Source organism: Lissotriton helveticus, chromosome 6 (assembly GCF_964261635.1).
Source record: "Lissotriton helveticus chromosome 6, aLisHel1.1, whole genome shotgun sequence".
Taxonomy (NCBI): domain Eukaryota; kingdom Metazoa; phylum Chordata; class Amphibia; order Caudata; family Salamandridae; genus Lissotriton; species Lissotriton helveticus.
This window is the reverse complement of record NC_136067.1, coordinates 381690448-381707542: the sequence shown is the minus strand read 5'-3', so window position 1 is coordinate 381707542 and position 17095 is coordinate 381690448. Positions and strand designations below refer to the sequence as shown.

The window sequence follows — 17095 nt, the reverse complement described above, 5'->3', positions numbered from 1 at the left end:
CCATAGCATGCAGATTTCTCTACGGGCAATGATAATTAGAGTGAAGGCTAATGCTATCTGATCCTCACTGAGCTCATTAGTAGTTTCCAAGTCTAAACCAAACATTACCCTCACCCCGTTCAAACCAATATTTGTTTTTAAAACATTATCAAGTGCCTCTCCCACTTTTGTCCAAAAGGGGCCAATTGCCGGGCAGTCATAGAACATGTGTATATCATCGGCTTCTACTAAATCACACCTTGGACACAAAGGGGGGGGGGAAACAAACTTAGCTGTTTTTTTGGGCGTGAAATACAACCTATTTAATACATAGTAGTGATTCTTTTTCAGTGAGGCCGACTTAACAAACTTATATAGAAATTTAAGAGATCTTTCATAGAGCTCAGCGGCAGGGGCCTCAAAGGCAGATGCACTCCAAACCTGGTGTAGTGGCGTGACTGTGGTGGCTTCTGAATTCAACAATTCTCTATACCAGAGGGCTACCTCTTTCTTCCTAACGCCGACAGACTGGAGAGCTTCCTCAATTTCCCAATTACCCCCTATATTGTCTTTCTCTGTGTCGTACCAGGAGCGGAGTTGGATGAATTTGAAACGGGAAAAAGAGTCCCCGATCTTAGCCCGCAGAACTTCCCATGGAAGAACACCCTCCGCCGTGACAAGATCTGACCAGGTGATTACGCCTGCACTTCTAACAGCTTGGGAAAGACTGTCTTTTAGGCATAGTGGTGTGCCTGGGGAGTCCCAGATGGGGGCCAGGTCTGAATAGTATTTTATACCCCAGCATCTCTTCAGTCTGCACCACAACGTCAAAGCAGATCTTAAAACCTTTAGACTAACTTTTTTGAAGAATCTTGGAGACCCGTATTTATACAAGAAACCTGGACCTCCCCCTTCTAAGTCTAGCATCGCCTTTAATATCCGACCCCAGTGAGAATCGTCTGGAACGGTTAAGAGGGTACGAATGTTTTTAAATTGAAAGGAGAAAGAATACCAGAGAACATCCGGCAGTGCCATTCCTCCCTTCAACAGACTTTTTTAAAGTTTTTTCCATGAGAACCGAGCGTTCTTGTTTGCCCAGATGAAGCTACCTATCTTCCCCTGAATATTCCCCAGAACTTTATTTTGAAAGGTTACAGGTATAGCATTGAATATATATGTTAGTTTGGGAAAAATAACCATTTTAACCAGGTTAACCCGGCCGTATATCGTCAAAGGGATATTCTGCCACTTCGAAAACAACAAACAAATATCCTTAATAACCTTCGTCAGGTTGACCTTTGCAATATCCTTAAGGTCGGAAGTAATTAGAACTCCTAAATATCTAAACTGGTTACTTTGCGGGCCGTCCCGGTTATCTACTCCCCAGCACATTATTTCAGTTTTAGTATTGTTTATTAAATAACCAGAATACTGTCCATATTCCAGCATGATCTCCTCTACTCTGGGGAATACCTCCGCCGGATTACTGGTGTAAATCATTAAGTCATCCGCATAAAGGGCCAGTTGAGAGGAATAATCATTTATTCTAAAAGGAGTGACCCTGTTATCCAATCGGAGTGCCTGAGCCAGGGGCTCAATGTATATGTCAAACAAAAGGGGCGATATAGGGCACCCCTGTCTAGTCCCCCTCCCCACATTAAGTCTAGGATAGAGCAAGCCATTCAGCAATATTGCTGCTGAGGCTCCCTCATAACAACTCCTGAGGGTATTAATGAAGATCCCCCCGAACCTCATAGTTTTAAGCACATCCCACAGAAATCCCCAATTGACGCGATCGAACGCCTTGGCGGCGTCATAGGCAGCCACCGCCAATGGCTCCGACCGCATCACCGCAAGATCTATACAGCCTATGAGTTGAAGGGTCAGCTCGTGAATGTGCCTTCCCGGAATAAAACCTTTTTGGTCTTGGTTAATCAGGGACGGAGCCAGCCTGGCCAGTCTCCCTGCCAACACACCAGTGAAGATCTTATAATCGGCGTTTAGCAGGGAGATTGGCCTATAAGACTCCGTCCTGAGGGGATCTTTGCCTGGTTTTAATAGCAAAACGATGATGGACTCTTTCCAAGAGGGTGGGATTTTACCATGTGGGCTATAGATAAAGTTAAACAATTCACACAGTCTAGGTGCTAATAAATCTATGAATATTTTATAGACCTCACACGGTAGAGCGTCAGGTCCAGCTGCTTTATTTTTTTTAATTTTATTAATTTGTGATTTAATCTCCTCTACAGTAAATTGACTATCTAGCAGGGTACGACCCTCCTCCGATAGGTTGGGTAGATCCTTATCTTCCAACCAACGCATAGCATTTACTGAACTGCTGGATGGCTCCTCTTTATATAGCTCAGAGAAATGTGCAAAAAAGCATTTTTCCATCTCTGTCTGCTGACATGATATTGTGCCCTGTTCATCTATAATCAGCCTATTGATGTTATTCTTAACTCGGTCTGCTCTTATTTTCCCTGCCAGCACTACGCCTGCTCTTTCTCCATATTCATAGTTCTCCATAGAGTAAGAGGCCCATTGCGCCCTAACCTTCTGGTCTAGGAGCCCCCGATATTCTTGACGGAAAAGATCAATTTCAGATGAGATTCGGGGGGTGTCTTCCGCATTTAGGTTTATTCTCAGTGTTTCTAAAGAGGAGATCTTGTCCTCTATTGTTTTAAATTTAACAGCCTCTTTCCTGTTACAGGAGCTTATTGCGCCATGAAATTGACCACGGACAAACGCCTTGTAGGCGTCCCATACAAATTCAGGGGATGTCGATGTCGATCCTAAATTATCAGAGAAGAAATTGACAGAGGATATTTCTATCCTAAAGACAACATCCTGATCATATAAGGCCCCTCGCTTAAGAGTCCATCTAGAATTTACTTTCGGCCTGTCACCTCCTATATTGAATGTGACCAGAATAGGTGCATGATCGGATAATACACTAGGTAAAATATCCATGTCCTTCATTGACTCCAAGCCTTCTCGATCTAATAAGATATAGTCTAGTCTTGAAGCGTGGCCATGTTTTTTACTATAGTAAGTATGGCCTGGGACCGGCCCATTTTTCGCTCTCCATGCGTCTATTAGTCCCAGGTCTGAAATCATATTCTTCATCGCATGTCGCGTCTTTGGAGCCACTACCGCCAGACGGTGGTTAGAACGGTCTTGCCTAGGATCAAGAAGGACATTGAAATCTCCTCCTATAAGTAACATTGAGCTGACTCCTGACAGGTTGTCCTGGACCTTATGTATATATACAGGATCATCTATATTGGGGCCATAAAATGAAACCACAGTGAGATCCCTCCCCCTAATGTTGATCAGAGCTTGCACCCATCTACCTGAATGGTCAGTTAAGAATGATTTTATTGAGCCGCCGCAGCCGACCTTAATTAGTATCGCCACCCCTTTATTGGTGAGGGATTGATTTGAATAGCAAGAAGCATCAATCCATCTAACTCTGCCAAAGGCCTCTTTAGCTTCTGCAGATGTCAGATGTGTTTCCTGGAGCAGGATCACTTTAGCTTCTGACTGTTCCAGATATTTAAATATTAATCTTCTACGTCGGATACATCTAAGCCCGTTAACATTCCAAGATAAAAAACCTATATCGCCCTGCACCATTTTTGTGAACTCCTCCCCCCGCACTTACTCCAGCACCCGACTGAACAGTATAATGAAAAGATGTTGGTTGGCGTAAATATTTCTTGTACAATTTGTTGCGATAAGGACACATTTTTTCTTTTTTTTCCCCACTGCTTCCCCCCCGTGGCCTCTTCTCTTTAAGGCTGGCACCTGGGCCACTGTTTCAGGCTCCAGGTCTTCTTAAACCCCTTTCCTGGCTGCTATAGACCGAGAGGTCACACAAGCCCACTCACGCAGACCCAACATCTCCAAACGCGCCTGGGGCTCTACCTCCTTCCAGGGGAAACTCTCCAGGTCAATCCCCAGCAGACAGTCTACAGGCATGGATGGACTTACAGCGACCCTCAAGGAGCCTGAGACCCCCCCCACTCAAAGGGAACTAGCGCCACCTTGCAGAGGCGCACAGAGTTTTATGCTGCAACTACAGGGTGAAGTACATTGGGAATTACCTGCACCCACTGACACCTGACAGATGTCAAACTGGCTCCGGTGTCTCTTGGAGCCTCCACCCTCCTTCCATTGATGGTCACCCACTGCCCGTATTTCTTAGTATTCTCAGGCAGAGAGGCTTCCTGGACCATCTCTCGATCTCCTAATGACACCCGGGTCATAACTGCTAGCTCCTCCCCATTTCAAGGACTCAATTCCTCTCCCAACGCTACACTCACTACACCCGGTGTTGGAGCACCAATGGGTGCAGGTGGTTTCTTGGGGCATATAGGGGCAATGTGAAACACTTCTTTACAGAAATAACAAGTAGCAGAACCTCTGTCGTCCTGCTTGCCTTTAGGGGTCCAGGGCCTCTTAGCCTTGGGGGACTGGGACCCTCTTACCTGGGAACTATTGTAGGGCCCTTTAGAGAACTTCTTGTGGTTACCCTTGTTATCCCCCACCTTCTGCGGGGTCCCTGTATACCTTTGGCAGTGGTACCTCCAATCCCCTTGTGGACCCTGGTGCTGGTCCAGCGGTCCTCCTCCTCAGCAAGCTTACCGGGATCAGTCAGCTTACTGTCTAAAAGATGCTGGCGCAGCTCTGGAACACACAGACTACTCAAGTGCTCCCAACTAAAAACTGCAAAAGCCCTTAATATCAGTTACCTTGCTGCCCGTCGTCCAACCATCCAGTGCATGCGTGCACACATTCACACATTCACACACTCAACCCAAGTACTGGATTCCTGTTTCTTGAAGTTCCTGAACTTCTGCCTGTATTGTTCAGGAGTGAGCCCATACCTGAGGCATATAGCCTCCTTCATGTTGGCGTAGGTCAGGGTTCCTGCCCTCTCTAAAGGTGGTAAAACATCCCTCCCAGAAGCCTCAGAGTGTTTCCATAGGCCCGTCCCCCAATGCTTTTCAGGCACCTCATTCATCATCAGTGCGATCTCATATACCGTGAACCACGCATAAATAACATCACCCCTTTGGTAGTCTCGCACTAAGTCTTTGGGAATGTATACTTTGCCCGCTGGTACTGGCTGTGCGCTGCTACCATTCAAACTGGACTCCACCTGTTTAGCCTTAATGTCCAGTTCCCTCATGCTTAACTTATGAGCCAGGAGAATCTTTTTCTCCTCCAAGACGAGAGCGTTCTTGCTCTCCTCTGCTCACTTTTCACTTTCAATGTGCAGCTTTTTCTCCTCTGCTTGGGCCTTAAGTTTTAAAACCTCCAACTCATCTGCTCTGACCCTTTGGTTTTCCTCCAGCTCCTTTGGGGCAAAACTCTGCCCAGAATGGTCACTACCAGCCCCTAAGGATGGCCTTCCCACTGGCAAATCCTGTATGCCAAATTCATTCCCTGGGTCATCCTCATCAACCTCAGCATCACCGGTCACCTGAGCCTCTTTAGTTTTCCACCAGGCACTCAAGGCCGTTTGCAGTTCCTCCTTCTTGGCGCTACTTTTCATGGGACATCCCAAAGGTCTGCAGAATTGCCTCAATTGATCAACTTTGTAGGTAAGCAATGCCTCAATGTCGAATTCCAATTCTGCAGCCTCACTTGCTTCTTGACTCCTCTGAGACATGATGTGTGGCTTAAAGGTCGCTCAAAAATAGAACCAAAAATCAAAAACACGATATGTGTTTGCGTCGTGGTCAGTGCTATAACCAGTGATGTGCACCAATCACAGTGAGTGAATTGCAAATACATGTTACAATCCCCTATCACTGACTACCAATGTTAGAACTGGGGGTCTCTAGTTGGCTGAGACAGTTACCTTAGTCCAAATAGGGACCCTTGCTTCTAGTTAATGAAAGGAGGGACACCCTCTTTGGTAACCCCTGCTCACCCCTGGTAGCTTGGCACGAGCAGCTAGGCTTATCTTGAAGGCAATGTGTAAAGTATTTGCAACCACACTCCCAGTGACACGGTGATAACAACACAAATGGACACCACACTGATGTATGAAAATAGCGGTTTTTTTTATCAAGAAGAAAAATAGCGGGTTTTTTTATCAAGAAGAAAAATACGGTACGACCAAACGATAAACATCCAACATATGCGTATTCGTAATATTTCACTTTGCTGATTATTAGGCCAACAAACACTTGTAGGTTCTTCCGGTATTAACGAGCAGTTAACAATGTTCAAATGCAGTCCTAATGCAATGCTATGCAGTTCGTAATGCAGGTCATATTGTCAGACCAATACAGTTCGTAATACAAGAATAATACAATCCTCAATGTACGTAATCAGGCAGTTCGTAATGCAAGTATAACGCACTCCTTAATGCAAGTAATAAGGCAGGTCGTGATGCGAGAATAATTCAGTTCTCAATGCACATAATCAGGCAGTTCGTAATGCAAGTATAACGTACTCCTTAATACAAGTAATAAGGCAGTTCGTAATGTGAGAATAATTCAATCCTCAATGCACATAATCAGGCAGTTCGTAATGCAGGAATAATACAATCCCTAATGCAAGTAATAAGGCAGTTCGTAATGCAGGAATAATACCAGGCCAATCAACAGGATTAGCGCGGGCACCACTAGACCCCAACCACAGTCCTGAACTTCCAAGGGCGGCCCCCGTACTGCCAGGCAGGTCCAGGCCGCTCGAGGACTCAGCGCGTCTAACGCGATGCAGCGGGAGGGAGACAGGAGCACTCCTGTACTCCTCCTGCATGCCTCTCCAGGCCACACACTCTTGCGGCTCCCGATCAGAGTCCAAGCCTTACCTGGGGGATGCGCTGCCTCACTCTCTCTCTCTCCCCGCTCGTCGGACATCCTGCTGGGCGCTCCCGATGACAACGCTGCTCCGATGCAAGGCAACGCTGTAGCCGGACAGGTTAGGGTGCTGCCTTCTCTGTTGCTGATGATCTTGGGCAGATTCCTCTTGCAAACAACGATCACGATTACATCACGACTTGCTTAGCTTTACGAAATCCTTCAGCACGCTGCGGCTCGAGCCAGTGGCAGCGATCTTGATCCGCAGCTTCCGTTACAATGATGGCTTGGGCCACAAACAGCTACACAGCAGCGTGGACGATAATTCACGCTGCAGGGGCATGGCAGCCACAGGGTACTTTCAAACCAGCACCACGGACCCCACGCAGTCTCAGGCTGCACACGCACAAAGTGTTGCTGAGACTCGGTTGGGTTTCAGGCCACACCGTCCCGGGGCAATGCTTATGAAGGTCTCAGGCTGCAAAAAGCACACGCACACAGTGTCGTGAGACACACTTGTAAACTTTGATGTTTCTGAGTTTCCACAACAGGGAGCCAGCTCTCCTCTGGCCCTTGGAGACATGTTACTTCGGGACACAGCAGACAGCACTCCCAGTAGCGATATTGTGCAACATGGCACATGCGGTCACAATTCTGCAGCATGTTTCTGGTCGGTACTGTCAGTCTTGTGGATGCAGCGAAAATTACTTTTCATCAGCCCAAAGGTGCGCTCGATGGCATTTCATGTTGCGATGTGCGCTGCATTATACTGCTGCTCATTTGGGTGGTTGGGTAGAGGTATGGTGTCAAGATGTAGTTGCGCACAGCGTGTGCGGTGTCACCTACAGGGTAGTAAGCAAACGGTTAGTGACAGTGATGCATTGCCATCTGGCCATAGTGTGGGAGAAATTGTAACATATGTTTACCAAGCAGATGTCCTTCTCCAAATTCACCCCTAAGGAGACGAGTGTGTATGCCGCCGCTGTGTCTAAATATGTACGAGTCATGTGTGCTGCCTGGGTATTGTGCCACAATGTCAGTTATGATATTGTTTGCATTGCAGACTACTTGGATATTAAGTAAATGGCAGGGTTTACTGTTCCTAAATATGTACTCATTCACTGATGATGGACAAATGCCAACATGCGTACAATCTATGCTACCTATTACATGGGGAAACCGGGCTACCTGATAGAAGTCTAGTTTAGTCTTAAGCAACTCTTGTGGGGTTGAGGGGAAGCTAATGTGATGGTGTATCCTTGTCTTCATGGCGTTAAGGAAGGAATTAAAAAGACGTGACAGGGAACTTTGTGACACCCCTCCAGCTACAGCTACTACACCCTGGAAACTGCCTGACGCAAGTAGGTGCAGGCAACATAGAACCTGCACATGAGTGGGAATGGCATTGGTCCTGCGAGTCTTACGCTGCAGTAGGGTATCCAATTTAGCAATCAAACCAAGGATTATGGTAGCATTTAACCTATACTTGTCATAGATTTCCTCATCAGTTTGCCCCAACAATGTGATGGGCATAAAATACGCTCCTGTATTCTCCTTCTTCTCTGAGCTGCTGCATGGAGTCTCCTCCTCCTCGCCCTGACATAGAGCGCTGCCATTGTGAAACATTCTGAGGCCTCCTGGGCCGGTTTGAATACTTAGCTAATGTTCTACACCTCTTGTGATTATTTTCACCAGTTTACCCTCTGCCTGTAAAATGAGGTAAAGTGCGATTGCAAAATGGTGAATTTCAGGAAAATCAGTAATAGCAAATGTTCATGCATTGCTTTGCGACTCTTTAATTACGAATCGCAATTAAGGAATCACAAATTTGGTTCTCGCAAATTTTGCAATTCCTTATTTTTTGCTAATTTCATGTAATTTCGCTAATTTGGTTTCACGCATTGGAAATGGCTATTTTGCAATCGCAAACGTCCTTTTTTTTGCGATTTGCAGCGTTTGCGATCGCAAAATAGCTTGATGCATGTGCCCCTTAGATCTGTGCTGTAGGGTTGTTTCATCTTTTTAACTGAAGCCCAGAAGAGCTTGCTATTCTTCCCGTTTGCAGCTGCAAGTCAAAACTCTGGAAACATGTTAAAATGTAGGATCTCTAAGCGCCTGTATAAACTGAGTGATTTATTTCACAGCAGCAATTATTTGCTAGGGAATTGGGAGCGGATAAAAAAAGGGAATACATACATTAAAAAAATTAACCTTGCGCCACCATGGACTGTCTTTAGAGACTAAATCCCAAACGAATTTTGGCTGGGCCTATTGACCTAGGAATTCCAAAGACCGATTTACAAGCCTTACTTTCTAATAGATCCAATAATTTAGCATCTTTTCCCCTGGTGATAGGTGAGCCATATGCAACAGTTGGCTTTAGCTTGGCTACCAAGACTTTAAGAAGGTGTTCCTATAATTGACATCTCAATGATGATGTTTTTGCCATTAAAGCGTTAAAATGGCTTTTAAATGAGTCTTTATTATCAAATAAAATGGCCAAATATTTATATGCCTTCACAGCTTTGATTTGACCAACTCTTGATCTCCAGGATCTAGTCACTTGGCCAAGTTCCATAATTTTAGTTTTCTTTTCTTAACATTCCGCTCCAAGCCATTAGCTAAAATGTAATTGTCAAATACAGCAATTAATCTGTCTAAACCTATCAGAGTTTGGCTCAACAGAATCATATTGTCAGCATATTGAAGCATATTGAAGATATTTAAGATGGAGATCAGCAAGTTTCGGAGGGTGGGCACTAACAGATTCAAAGTGCTGCATCAAATCTGACATAAAAATATTAAAAAGGCTGGGGGCAGGTACACAGCCTTGTTTAAGACCATTTCAAGTTTTGATTTTCCGTGACAAATAATAACCATCACCTAGTTTAACCTAAATCCAATTATTTGTATACAGGATTATTATCGCATCAAGCAACTTTTGGGGAATACCCCATCTTGCAAGTGTTTGCCATAATAATAGTTATGGCACTGAATCGAATGCAGCTTTTAAATCTATAAAATAATAGATTTTGTTTTTTTAAAACAGCCCACTCTGCCGTTAAGTAAGGGTCAGTAAATTACTGATTGTAGATTGGCCCTTTTGAAATCGCGACTGGTTAATTGGAATTATTTCCTTTGATGCTGCTCAATCTTCCAAATTGATCAATAATCGGGAACAAAAACCTTAGCTTCCCCATCAGTTAACGCAAGTTTGAAGAATTATCCATTGGGCTGCTTTTAAAAATTTGCTGTACAATACTTCCTTGCCATGACTCAGGAACAGTATTCAATGCTAATACCTCATTAAACACAGAGGTCAACACCTCGGCCCACATATCAACATTGGCACGGAATATACTATTAGGAAGCCGATTTGGGCCAGGAACCCCATTCTATCTAATCTGGCGCAAAAGGTTAGCTATTTCTGTATTGCTTAACAATCCAAAATATGGTGCCGGATTTGGACTACTCCCTCTCTCTGCAGGTGACGTACTATATTTCACATAATGGTGACTCAGATCTGAGCAATTTGTGTTGGCAACACTAAGGCCATACACGTTGGTAATAAACCTCACCCATGCCTCCTCCATAATATTAACACTTTAGGCCCTGTTACCTCCCCTTTCCAATTCACTAATGACCTTCCGAAAAGCTTTCGCATTATTGAACTTAGTAGCATTTAATAACCTATGCCACAGCACTACTTAATAACGTGATTTCGCCAACCAAACTTCTTGTCTATATGTCCTTCATAGTGACCTCAGTTTATTCTCGCGAGCATGATAAAATGGTCAATATCGATGGTTTAAAACTTCTCTTGGAGTCCTGTTAAGTGACTGTTTCAATTTAAATAACTTAAATGAATACCACTTGTTAGTGGTGGATTCAAAGGGATTTTCTTTTGCTGGATTATGTGCTATAAATATCTCCTATATTAACAAACAAAGGGGTCTTAGGGAATTTAAAGACCTATCTCTGATTTAGTCCCCAACCTCAACATATAAACAACCAGAAGGACCCGGGGGTCTACTCAATGATTACCAGTCTACACTAAGTGTGCCCACAATAATCATGAACCTATATCTACGCCGGAACAATTACAGAGCAGAAACAAAACCCTTATGAGTGGTTGGATTCCCATCAAACTCGTAACCTTGATCAAACTTATCATCTGGGTTTCCAGCCTTCCATCCACTTCTCCTCTTGATCATATAGGATTGAGATGTGGATTATATCATGAAGAGGTCTTCAGAAGAGACTACAGAAAGAGATAGATCAGGTACAGACAGACCCTATAGAAGTGGTCCTACAAGAGGGTGTAACGATGGGAATGTTTTGAGCAGTGCAAAGTGTAAATGCAGATTAAAAAGGATTCATAGCAGAGAAATATTTTTATTAGAGTATCCGTTGTAATCCTCATTAAAAACAGTGCATTCAGGCAGTTTCATACATCACTGCCTGTCTATATGGTCAACATGTTTCAGCTTACGGGACTGTTAGTCCCTGGCTTTCATCAGAACCTACTAGTTGTATTGCTACTGCATCGGTGTCTTTTGTGTAATAAGTGCTAAAAACATTTTGGGCGAAAAATAATTTTATAAAAATTATCTCAAAGTTCAAATTGGAATGAATACAACCTCACCTATTGAGTGTATATCCTCTGTATCCACAGGGTGTAAATATACTTGGAACAAGAAGATCGTGCATGGTAATGATCAATTGAGTCACACAGCAATCACTTGTTAACGCAAAAGACTGGTAATTCAAGGTCTGAAAACATTTACAAACTCTAGCTTGAAAAGACTTAGTATTTCACAAAAACAATAAAATGGGCCTTGCTCACCCATAAGATATGAGGAATGGCCTCACCTCACCTAGAACACAGCTCAGGTGTAGGAGGCCACGCTCTATTAGGTGTGGAAACAAAGGAGATAGAGAACCACAGTGAAGAAATCTCTTAGTAAATCTTCAGAGAGAACCCTCCTTCTACTCATTCGACTACCACATGTATACAACTACATTTGCCATATATTCAATGTAGTGGAGCAACTAGATAGCACACATATTGTGTAGTATTGCTAGGGCATGTCAAAGGCAACAGAAAAAAGAAAAGAACAAAAACTAGAAATGAAAACAAAGACATTAAAAGCATCCTAATTAAGAGAGTAAAGTTAGATCTCTTCTGAACTATGTCAATTCTGTTACTCAAAAGTAACCTTTTAGCTTGTGAGGCATTATGATAAAACCATTTGTTATAGCACACAGACCGCCTTCCCAGCATACCTCCACCCTTGTTCCAATAGACATTATGAACATCCTGCTAGGTTGTAAAAAGCTGACAGTGTTTCTACAAGGTGCTATCTTTAACACATGCTCAAGTCACTCGACCGGAAGAGGAAAGCACAGGCGCCTTGAAATCCTTACACCATCGATGCAGCATCGATGTATCATAGCATTGGGCATCTGCGCGTGCAGAGGTACTCAAAAAAAGCAAAATCCGGCAGCAAAAGCCGAATGTAGGAGCAACGCAGGAGCCAAACAACGGGCAGAGGGACAGGGGTCTCTGGATCTTTTACACCTTTAACTAAAAGAGAAAACGTGAAAAAAACCCGACTCCTGCTCCTTACCTCTCCGTCGTTGCCCCACGCTATGCCAGAGCTGTGGGTGGAGGTGACGGTCAAGAGGAGCAGAGGATATATATACTATACAAACGCCGCCAGCTGGAACGAATCTCGTGGCATGAGGCGCCGGCTTTGCGTGTCACTATGGACTACAAAGTGACGTCACTAAACACGGAAATTGTAGTTCTTTAGTTTTACTGCAGCTTATTCAATAGTACATCATAGGTATTGCCGCATATTCTAAATACTGCACTGATAATATGTCTGTTGTTCAAAGTGGATTTAAATTTCAATATTGGGAAAAACTTGAATTAAAATTACTAGAGCTAGGATGGATCCTGGGCATGTAGTGTCGGGCGTTCCACACTTAGATCTACGACGTGATGTCATCAAAGTTGGAAGTCGTAGTTCAAATGTTTCGCTCGTGCCCACCTTCCGCCGAGTATGCAGAGGGAAGCAAGATAACTCATACTACTATCTGACAAATTATAAGACAGGTTGAAAATGCTGCCAAAGTCAATATTGCCTGAGAATGTTTATCTAGAATCAAAGACTTATACAGGTGCATCTAGTGAATGGTATTAGTCACATGGACACATGAACACTGTATTACATACTGATCCTGGACACACCTTGATATCAAATACAGCACGGATATGTCGTGTCAATATCATCTGTCTTCAAAGACAGTAAAAAATGAAGAGAAACTGTCAAGAGACTAGGACTTGATGACATGGTTAGGTGTCCTAAATTGTAACCCAGTTGTTGAGACTCCTTAGGTTTATAACAGGTCTCATCCCTTTCTCTTTTTTCTGTGCCAAAAAGACATTGCTTCTAAAACCAGAGGAGTGATCCAGACATTCCCTGATGGCACCCTTCGCCAGGAGATCTCTTACTTCCTGGTTTACTAGAACTGACAATTCCTTGTTGAATCTGATCAATTCTGGTATGTGATCTTAAATGCGCTCTCCTATGTGATAGCCTGAGACAGTTTGTAGTACCCAAGGGTCTTGAGTTATCGATGACCAGTTTTCTGCAATTTGGGCTAGTCTCCCACCGATCTTTATATGGGTAACTGAAGGGTCTTGACTTACCTGAAGCTCTTGAGCGACGGTCATCTTGTGAACCTCTTCCTCGAAAGCACTATCTTTGGGGGTAGAACTTGGGTAGTGGTAGGAGTTTGATCTAAAACCTCTCTGAAAGGAGGCCCTGGAATTAGCTTGACCTCGGCCGGGAAATCTGCCTCTTGATTGCCCGGCCCTTCCAAAAACACGTCTATCGAAGACTCTCTTAATGTCACTTTGGGACTTATCAATTGAATTAAAAGCGCCCACGTATTTGGACATTTGTTTTATGAAATCATCACCATGGAGGAGTCCATTAGCCTCTTGCCCACCTTCAACGTTGGCAAGTTCCACCAATTTAGGGTCTATTTTAAGGAGGATGCTCTTCCTTTTTTCCACGTTCAGATCGGTGTTCGCATTGCCAAGGAGGCACACCGCTCGTTGAATCCACTTTCTTAACTCCTCAATATTAAGTGGAGAATTATTGACAAAGGCGTGCTCGGTCAAGTCAAACATTTTGGATAAAGGGCCAGACAGATCAAGAAGCCTGTCTTGACACATGCGCAAGCCTTTATCAAGCGCTTTCCTAGGGTCCCTCCCACCTTTGGATATAAAGGCAATAATTTTAGGATCCAGGTCAGGTGTATGAGTAAACTTGTTAGGGAGGGAGGGCCTAGGGCATTTGGCCTAATACGCAATCTAACATCTTTGGGGATCTCTTTCCTGAGCCAAAAGTGGATATAATTGGCAACGAGCAGGTTTGGGGTCCATTCAGGGGATAAGGGGTGTTTTAGAAGGGAAGGATCAAATATGAGTTCTGCAAAAGGGTCGGTGAGTTCGCTCAGAGCGTGATCCTCCAAAATAATAACCACATCCCTTTCCTTAGGGGAAGATGGTTCTGAATCCTCTGACCCTCTGAGGAACAGCTCAGTTCCACTTCGGCACTCCCCAAGGAGTCATCACATTGCACAATCTTATGTTTGCGGCTATGAGTTGGGGCTCTGAGACATTAGCTGGACCCTTAACATGGTCCCCATGTGTGTCCTCGACACGACCATTACTTAATGCCTTGATGGGGTCAGAGAGCTTCCCTTTTTTATATATAGGGTCACTTGCTTGCAGGTTCTTACGCTTCCTGTTAGCCTTACCTCCCTTCTCATTAAGTGGGTCCTCATTGGCAGAGTAAAACCTTTCCTCATCTGAGGCTTTATTCTTGCCCGGAGATAATGGGCCATATGTATCAAGCAAATTCGCATTCGCAAATGCTGAAATTCGCAGAATTTCGGCATTTGCGAATTTGACAAATGGTATGTATTAAGGGAAATCTGGTGCAAAACAAGGAATCGCAAAATTTGCGATTCCTTATTTTGCAATTGAATTTCAGGAATCGCAAATTTTGCGATTCCTTAAATGCAATGTATGAATAAAAAAAAAAATGCTAATCGTCCTTAAGGAATCGCAAATTACCACCAACTTCAAGTTGGTGGTTATTTGCGAATTCCTTGAAAAATGCAAATTTTTGCATTTTTCAAAGTGCCATGTGACGCACTTAGGGCATGTATGTGCGCCACATGTGCACCCATGCTTATTTCAGGGGTGCAACAGGGTGTCCTTTGGACACCCCTGCACCCTTGAAATTATTCTCAATTTGCGATTTTCAAATTGCGAATCGCAAATTGAGAATAACTTCCCATTCATTCCTATGGGCCTCCTGGCCCATAGAAATGAATGGGAAAGTATTCCTTAACCCCTTCCATGCTCATGACAAGGTCAGCTCGTCATGAGGCACACTGGAGCTGTGCTAATGACGAGCTGACCTTGTCATGAACAATGGGGTTCTCATAAATCAGCACCCAGCGGGAATTGCCTTAGCACCAATGTGGTTAATTGCGATTCGCAATTTACTAATTGCAATTAAGGAATACTAAGAATTCGCAAAAAAAATGCGAATTTGTACATACATCCCAATTTGCAATTCTGAAACAGCGATTTCTAAAAAAATCGCTATTTCTGAATCGCAAATGGATACCTTGATACATATGGCCCTAAATCTCTAGCTTTTTATCCATTTTGGGACGTCTCTATAGTTTTAAGATTTATTGATAGCTTAGGCTCTAATTCTTCTTTGTCTCTCAAACTCCTTTCCTTTAAACTCACTACTCTTCTCTGCTTGATCTCCTTTAGAAGAATCTCTGATGTTAGGGCTGAAGGAATTTGTTTTACTTAAATAACAGAACCAAAACTAATTCTCAATCTATTTTCTATCCTTATTTTGATGATCATGTCAATTTATGTGTTGTCAGATGTGTTAAAAAATATGAGCTGAAAACCTCTTTGCTGAGATCTAATGTTAAACAGTTATTGATTTCTTTCAGGAAACCTCACAGAGGTGTTTCCCCTTCAACTCTAGCTAAATGTGTTAAAGAGATTATGAAATTGTCTAATATTGATGTTACCCTGTATGGCGCACAATCTGTCCGTGGTGCTTCTGCCTCTCAAGCCTTTTTACATGGTGCTTCCTTGAATGATATTCTTAAATGTGCTGATTGGTCAAATGATATGATTTTTCGCAAGTTTTATTTTAGACCTGTTGAAAATGCTGCCTCTTGTTTATTAAAGATGCTTTAAACTTGCAATAAGATTAGCCTCCGGTCTTGCCATAAAATGTAGATTTTCCCCAACTTTGTTGCCCAGAAAATCTAGATTTTATTAAAGACTCGGAGGCTAATATTATTCCCTCCCTTTTTTCCCATCCCTTGTTCACCTCTTGTTTTACCTTTTAGGTTGTGGCCAACAATACTTCAGATGCTGTTTTCAAGTTTACCCAAGATGCCTTCCTCTTCGAAGAAGTTTATTTGGATTGCTTCGTCTATTTGTTATGTCACAATACTCATTATTCTTTAAAGTGGCTGTGGTTGGCTAAATAAAGAAGATTGCAATAATATTAGCCTCCGAGTCTTTAATAAAATCCAGATTTTCTGGGCAACAAAGTTGGGGAAAATCTACATTGTCCCAAGTATAATATCAAGTGTAAGCAGCGGTAACATAAAGCGGAAAATAACAGAAAGTGTCCCTCCACAATCTATCAGGCTATGAGCCTCTTGATGATCTGCAACAGTGAAGCACCTGTGCATGTACATTTCCTTGCGTAGAGCTGTCCATGGTATAGCATCATTCAGCCCAGAAGTGTCACTATGCAGTTTGAAAACCCATCTTTGTTCTTTATTAAAAAGAAAGTTTGTCACATCACTGATGTGTGAAGGTATATATGTTTCCTGAAACATCAGAATTTCAAAAGTGTTTAAGGGAAGTGTGTCAGGATCGCCCAACAAATTAGCTAAATCATGGACATTCCAAGAAGATTCGGATAAGGAATGGTAAGTAATTGATGGGAGAAAATCCCATTTGTAGAGTTTTTTTTAAAGCTACAATAGATAGTCGCAATATCGACAGCACATGCATGCAGCCTGCAGATTCGACCTAAAAAGTACTTGAAAATTATCACCCCAGAGAAAGAAATCAAATGAGAAAAATGCATTCATCATGGCCCATCTTCATTGCAAAATTCTACTACGGAGCGTTATTTGCAAGATAAATGTTTAATCAA

General features: G+C 43.2%; 1 long non-coding RNA gene across 1 annotated transcript in view; it reads left to right on the top strand.

The window, feature by feature from the left end:
* The window catches only part of LOC144762598 (uncharacterized), a 453052-nt gene extending 436640 nt beyond the window's left edge, over window positions 1–16412 (top strand). Inside the window, exon 3 of the long non-coding RNA XR_013596113.1 lies at window positions 16272–16412. This is a non-coding gene — a long non-coding RNA (uncharacterized LOC144762598). The remainder of the gene's footprint in view (window positions 1–16271) is intronic.
* Window positions 16413–17095: the final 683 nt, after the last annotated feature.